Below are 6,000 nucleotides of genomic sequence, written 5' to 3'. Positions count from 1 at the left end.
AAAAAAAAGTGACGACGACTCCTCGCCAAGAGAAGAAGAACTTTTCATATTACAATTTAATAAAAATTGCAATATTCAAACTTGATATCCCTTCATACAAATTTTACCGCCTCAGCTCAAAGATGTGCCTGGGTAAAGCCATACATCAACGAAGGAGTCAATACTTTGTGAATACCTCCAATGGATATCCTCATTTAAGCTTCTAAGAATATATGATGCATCCACTGAGGAGAAAGCATAAAAAATAAAACGAGTAAAATTATGAATAAACTCTTGAGGTGTATGAAATTTTACAAGCAATGTGTTACTGTATGACACATAGAATGTCAACATATTACCAAATATAATACATTTTCAACGATTCGTTCCGTTAATTTACGAATTCATGGAAGGCAGTACAAATATAGTGATGCAATTCGTATAGAACAAAAAAAAAACCTTCATCAAAAGAAAAACTCCAGCTTCAATCAGCGGTTGGGGAATCGGATGGTGCGATATCGAAACGCAGTTTCTTGATCCCGATAATAAAATCGAGCCAGGATTTGTGGGCTAGGAGAATAAAACCGGATATCAATTTGAGAAAAGACTTATAATGGGATCAACAAAGAAATGAGAGCTTTACTGCCTGTGAGCCTTATAAAAAAAGATTACCCTTATCATGGAATAAATTCCTCGTCCTGGCAATCCTACTTCTAGGAATTTATGCGATAGTAAATATTTATAGTCCCTTAAAAATTAAAGGCGATCAACTGAAACATTCTGGAATTATTTTAAAAGGAGAGCTGATTAAGTTTTCGGGTTTCCATTTCAATAATTTTATGATAGAACCCCAAATCTTTGTAATGAGTAAAATAACAAAAGTAAAAAAACCAAAATGGATATATATATATATAAACTGATCATGAGATACATAAAGAAAACCAGTTACATCCCTCCCGTCTTTTTAGTCTACAGACGTCTATAGAGCTTGGGTCGATCTAACTCAGATTTCGAGAAAACAGGATGGAAATCAGTCTTGAGAATAACGTTCACCATTTCCACGGGAAAAAGGAGGAGATATCATCTTGTATTTTTACAAGAATAATATTATATTTTAAGTTAAAAATAGGTAAATTATCAATAAAAACAACAAGATAATTTTCTTTATTTCAATCAGATATATACCGTTAAACAAACAAAGAAATATAGATTGAAACAAAGTATTGCAGAAAAAAAACAAGGCTACATTCTATTAATGTTAGTTATGAGTGCTGACAGGCTTAATCATACTTGTCCACTTCTTAAATGTCTTCGCTTATCCCTCTCGAGTTGCCATAAAAAGTTACAGATTCCGGAAGGTAAACATGGTTCAGGAGAGCTTAAACATCTCCGAGGTTTGCATCCTTATTTAGAAGGAAGTCAAAATGGATGTCTTTCGACTTTTTGATGTTAAGAAGTTTGATGCCCCCTTCAAGAATGGCATTGGAACATATTTTGCTTCTGTGACTACACATAGGGGGTTTGGATCTCTGGGAGATGATCCCACAAGTTACAGCAATATTAGGAGGTATCTTGATGAGCGCTCAAGTGCGCGTTTGTGGTCTTTTACCTCGACTACTGGTATTCTGTCGTCTTCCTTGTGTCAGTAAGTGGATCCTACACATACATCACCTTAGAAGGAGTCTGTTATGTGACACGCTCCGCGATCACTCATTGGCACTCTATAACAAATAGGAACTTATAGTTCTGCCTGTCTGCACATGGGAACGTCTTTCACTTTAAAGGTACTAAGTGTGAATTTGAAGGTTTTTCCCTTTGACCCTTTTTTATTTAAATTTTAAAATAAAACCACTAAGAAATGAAGGAGTACATCCAAACATCTGAAAAAGTGCAACAAACTCATTTTTGCCAAAATGTAATATAGGATCATATTTTACTATGCTCTTCAATTATTATATTTTTATAAAAAACAAATACAAGCTTTTAATTCCAGTATTACTCGAACACACAAAAAAAACTCTGTATCATCAAAGACTTCAATTTTCTTAAAATTACTCGAACTCCCTATAATATTATCAGAAAAATTGACTGTACTTGAACTCGAATAATCAAAACTGGAAAAATTAGAGTAATGATTATTCAAATTTCTTGTATAACTCAAAAGGAAATACTTTTCTTCCGTATTAATTTTTGTTTAATATTTGTCTAGTATAAAGAGTAATTGTTGAAAGTTTAACTATGTTTTGATGAAAAATGCAAATGTTATGGCAGTTCAAAATAGTTTGGAGAATGTTGTCCCAAAAATTTTAAGGTATACTTTTTTCTCTCTTATTAGATTTTAAATTTGTTCAGGATGAGACATGTATCTTTGGTTCTGTCATTTTATTGATATTAAAGTACTCCTTATTAGTAGAAAGATTAGCAAATAATACATGCTCTACTTACAAATATTTTTTATAACATTTTATTATTGAATGTAGAGTAGTAGTTCATAAATGGAAATAAAATAAGAACAATATATTTCAACCTTTTTTGTGGCACTATTAGTGACCAAATTTATAGCATTTTGGACAAAGCAGAGGAAGAAATTGACATAATGTATGATTGTGATACTTAAATTATAGCTAACGAAGAGGTTACTACAGAAACGAATGTAAAATATGGTTCATTCACTCTCAAACCAACATTTACGTTGGTATAACGATACTCATCTCATCATAGATCAAAGAACTGCTTCATACCACTAAAACTCAGTCATCAACACGATTTTATATATGAATCTTCTAGATATAGTATACGTAAATAGCTATATCGCTTATAACATTAAATATCCAAATAAATTATCCCTTTTTGACTTCAAAGTTGTAATTGACAAGAGTTTGATTCAATATTATGAAGGGCATAAAAGGGCAAACCAGTCGTCATCGAATAGAAAAAAATTATCAGTTATAATGGACAATCATTGTGGAAATATTCTGGAGTTTGAATAAAAAGAAAAAGATGTGATTACTTTACAAGCAAAAGTGTAGAAAATCGAACTTTGGTCAGTTTGGCTTATAATCTTGCTTTATCTATTTTTTGATTACATGATGAGCTAGAGAGTAATTTATTCTCTACAATGCTAACTAACCTAGCTATAGCTAAACACCCTTGTTATTAAACCTAAAGTAAAGTCACATTCATCATTTTTTGTAATATACTTCTTTTTTCTTTTCTTTTTTAATAGTAGCTTATCTACACATACTTATTGTTATAAATGATTTTTTAACTAATATCTTTTTCTAAGATCAAGTGTCTGTGCAGTCGTGAGGACACTCAAAATTACTTACGGATAGACCAGACAGGCCGTTGACTTTTATTATTCGAAAAGATCTGAGACTCAAATCGGGTACTCTTACTTTTTTAAATGATCCGAGAGATTATTTTTGTATCTTAAAAAGTTTGTAATAATACCTACTTAATCTTTATTTCCAAAAAAAAAATATATCAAGTATAGTCGAACGTAGATTTTCTATTTATCTTGATTAGTGCTTTGAGTGGCATCTACGTAAACAGCTTCATCGCAGACGTCGTTACCTTTATTGTATCACTCAATCCGACAAAGAAAAGAAAGAAGCACCAGTGTCAGCTGGTAGTTCGCCAATTTTTCCAAACTATGGAATTATTATTCAAGAGCTCTGGAATAACCAATGAACACTGCGTTACCTCGCTAACACAGAAATATACACTGTATTTTGTGGTCAGTTGTAGATGTTTTGGCTTCTTTTCTCGCAATGTTCTTACAATTTTATTGGTTGGATTCGAACTAGTTTTTATTTAATTGTGAAAAATAAGTTATTTATATAAAGTAATAATTATATAGTTTGAAGAATTGTCTAACTACCACCTGCTTTTGTCCTTTTTTTTTTTTTTTTTTTTTATCTTTTGGTATATGTAACGTGATGTCCACTGATATCATAACAATAGTTCTAATCAGGACCCTTGCCAACGGGAGGTGGGGGGCATTGAAACTTATCCATAGCTATTCTATTTTTATAACATTGGCATTAAGAAATGTCAAAAATATCTCCAATCACTCAGCTTCAGTTATGAGCTTTTGTTTATTTTTTATAGGGCAAACAAAGAGAACAATGAGTAAGTACTAGATGTACTAAAAGATGTAACAGAACAATGAAAAAAATGCATCTTACATTATTTGGGTGGTGAAAGAGTTTTTTATTTGCAAAAAGGGAAAAGGTGTTTTTTTATTCATTCTCTCTATCTAACGATAGAAGTTGTACTTTCTTTACGACAGATCACGTGCAAGCTTTCATTACTCTTTGCACCCTTGGCAAATCCTCTGACAATTTTTAAAAATAAAAAAATTAATTATATGTTTATACACAAATTTTTTAAATGTATATATTTTTTAAATTACGCATAACAAAAATGTTTTATGTCATACGGAAACCTTTTATGACCAAATAAGGTTCCCCTCAATCCCCATTCATTTATGTCCATTTCTATTGTCAATGTGAACTTTTTGCAATGATTAAACATTTTCTTTCTCAATTTTTGTTTTGGACGATACCCTCTAATACAGAGGTTTCACCCTTTTCGAGCCCCAACATAACGGTGCCAGAAACCGGCGTTTATAATGTTGCACACATCCATGCACATACACTATGCGTACGTGAGTGCGTGACTGTTATCCCAGACAGTGTGCGTACACACAGGCCAAGGGTTCCCACTCACTCGACCGATGCAAAGAGTGAAATAAGACCTCGTACACCTGAAGCTGCTGATCAGTGACTAACTGCTCCTTAACAGTCGAAACAATGAAAAAACTGAGTTTCTGTGGTAACAGCTGCTCATAGATCAGCACCGCAGCTTATTGAACATAGAATAAGCTACTTGTGTTTTGTACCGAGTGTCTGTGTCCACCTGGAGTTTGACCTGCTCTCATGTTTAGTTTTAATATTTCGTCAAATAAATATATATTTTTAAGCTATTAGGCTGCAGACATATCAAATTATTTATTTCAACATAGAGGACTTCTTATTTTATACATTTCATAAATATACACAGATATATGGGACAACTCAAATAGGTGCTTAGTTCTGAGAATTTCAGCAATAAAATATTATCAGAATACGGGGAAACATTAAACTGTAGGTCGGAGTTAATATACAATTATAAACCTATGCTCAGGTGTGTTTGTTTACCACAACGTGAAAAATACATCTTATTTCTGCATTTTAGCAATCATTTACATTTCTTAAACGAACCTATTGAGATGGGTGGGCAGTATATTTGGAGCAGAGCAAGTCCATTTTGTACTTTATTTTAGAGACGGCCACTCGTAAATCCTCCTGCAGCTTTAGGCGTGACCTGTATCTATTTTTTTATGAAGGTCAGTGCTGCAAGCGTTTTTTGCACAAGTAAGTGGAGCCAAATGGAATCAGGATATCCATAGAGGCCATGGACAGCTGTGTGTATTCCCTGTGGACCGAAATTCAAAACTCCATCAGCGTCCTGGTCTTAAAAGCTGCCATTAAGGTTATATTACTTGATATCTCAACCAATGCGTCTTCCAGGTCAGATGTGAGATCATCAGACCTCGTAACAGTGAATGTTGATCTAATCCAGTCTTATTTATCTGGAGAACTTTCTCCCGGAAAATACTTCTTGAATTGTTCGAGGAGAGACTGAAGGTGCGCTTTGATAAACTTCTGCACTGTTTTGTTACTCAGTGCATTTTCCTAAATGAAGTCGTCCACCTCAGAAAACATATCGAGACTCTCGACTCTCACTTGCCCTGACCAACACTCGAGTTTCCTCTTGAATACGCAGATTTTGTAATTCATTGACAAGATGTTTGTGTTTTCATTTTAATGTTCCAGATTAAGTCCATTTTATTTTTTTAAATATGCAAGACAAATTAACCAGCTTTTTTTATCCATGCAGGGTCATTGATGTAGTCGGTGAGCTGGGATCCATGTTGTATCAGAAAAAGACATACCTCCTCCCAGAGTTTATAAA

Source organism: Lepeophtheirus salmonis, chromosome 7, assembly GCF_016086655.4.
Source record: "Lepeophtheirus salmonis chromosome 7, UVic_Lsal_1.4, whole genome shotgun sequence".
Classification (NCBI taxonomy): domain Eukaryota; kingdom Metazoa; phylum Arthropoda; class Copepoda; order Siphonostomatoida; family Caligidae; genus Lepeophtheirus; species Lepeophtheirus salmonis.
The sequence above is the reverse complement of the archived record's forward strand: the minus strand, read 5'-3'. Positions refer to the sequence as shown.